Source organism: Aethalodelphis obliquidens, unplaced genomic scaffold (genome assembly GCF_003676395.1).
Source record: "Aethalodelphis obliquidens isolate GAN/ISIS:26980383/991018 unplaced genomic scaffold, ASM367639v1 scaffold76, whole genome shotgun sequence".
NCBI classification, from domain to species: Eukaryota; Metazoa; Chordata; class Mammalia; order Artiodactyla; family Delphinidae; genus Aethalodelphis; species Aethalodelphis obliquidens.
In genome coordinates, this window is record NW_020838020.1 from 956755 (window position 1) to 958493 (window position 1739).

Here is a 1739-nt window from a genome sequence, read left to right on the forward strand (position 1 = left end):
AAAGCTGAAGCCTTTATTGTTGCATATTATTATCATACTTACAATAGAAAGTAAAACATCTTTTAATAAAGCTATAATTGAAGGCTGAGTTAAATTTGTGATTAAAGATGAAACCACCCTGAAGTAAATGATAGTTATACACACAAAAAGTTAAAAAAAAGAAAGTATGTCTAAGAAATAGGTAGTAAGGTGGTTTAAAAAAATGTTTTCACCATCCTATTTTAGGCTAATTATTAGCTGTCAAAGTCTGTCATAACTGATGCTGAAATTTGGTATCATGATGTGAACATACAAGTGGCAGAGTCTAAAACTGAAATTGCCCAAGTAGAAGTAGTTTGAGAGACAATGGGAATCACAATAATCCTAAGTAGGGAAGTTCCATTCTTGTTATTTGTTATCAAACAGATGGACAAAATGTTCTTTGTTGTACTTTACAATATAAATTTACATGATTGTACATTTTGAAATCTGAGAGAGAAAATTCAGGTTGTTAGAGTGGGTTGTTAGCTTTTACCCTTTTTATAATTTCAGTAATATCCTGTAATAAAGATACAGACTGGGCTTGAAACTGACTCATCAGAAAGAAAAGGCATACTTATTGTCTCTGACCAGTCTCTAAGGATGGCTGAGAGTGTTGTTGGGATGAAAAAGCTAAACTATTGAACAAAAAGCTTGTTATTGTTAGCAGAGTTAAGGAATCCAGATCTAAAATTGGCAATAAGATTGAGATATGAGAGAAGTCTGATTCCCACAGGCCCTTTCCATGGATCTCCTCTTATAAAATACCAGGCAGACATAGGAGACACTTATTTTTATGGTTTAAGTGCAGATAGCATGGACAAGTGCTGACTAACTACACCTTCCCATTCCTTGTCTCAAATTGTCCAAAGCAGCTGCCTCAGTGGAAGTCATTAAACTGAGGGCTAGGGAAGTGAGAATATAACTGAGAATTGTTGCTATGAAATAGATACTCCAAGGTCCAGCTCTAGAATCAAGGAATGTGGCTCAACATGCTATCTGGTTTCCAGGTAGTTACCTTCTAGTGTCTGGGATTAAGAGATTATGATTGATTTCCCATTTAGCAATTCCAACACCACTTTCACATTTGCTATCCTCTCACACAATGAAGACACATGTAAACAAACCTGCAGGAAGTAAGATGATAAAGAGAGTCAGCACCCAGAATATACATCCTTTCCAATTCCCATCTCAGATGTGGGCATGGATACCACTGAATAAGGGACTCCTCTCAGAAGCCAGAACCAAGAGGCATGGGTAGTGAGGTAGAAGTAATGGGTAAAGGACCTCCTTCCAGAAAAACAAAACAAAGCAAACAAAAAAAAAAAACAAAACAAAACTAGGAATCATCCCACTATCAGGGTGAAAAGTTCACACTCTTCTTTGGAATAAGATAAGAACTATGAAGCAATAACCACATTACTTTTTCTCCAATTACTTCCTCTCTCCAATTATTTTTTACTGTTGTATTGTTTTACCTTCCTTTTTATGTTGTATTAATTGAAGGTAATTAACATTTATCCAAAGGTCTCCAGGTCACACGGAGACTAAGTCGACCTGACCACTCCTTACCTGGAGAGGGAGATGGATGCAGTGACAAGAGGAGGGAATTAATGATTTTTGTATTGTCAGGAATATTTTTGGAAACATATGTATGGGAAGGATGATATATATGGATGTCAGTTCTAAAATATTTTCATAAATATTAAATCATAACTCTC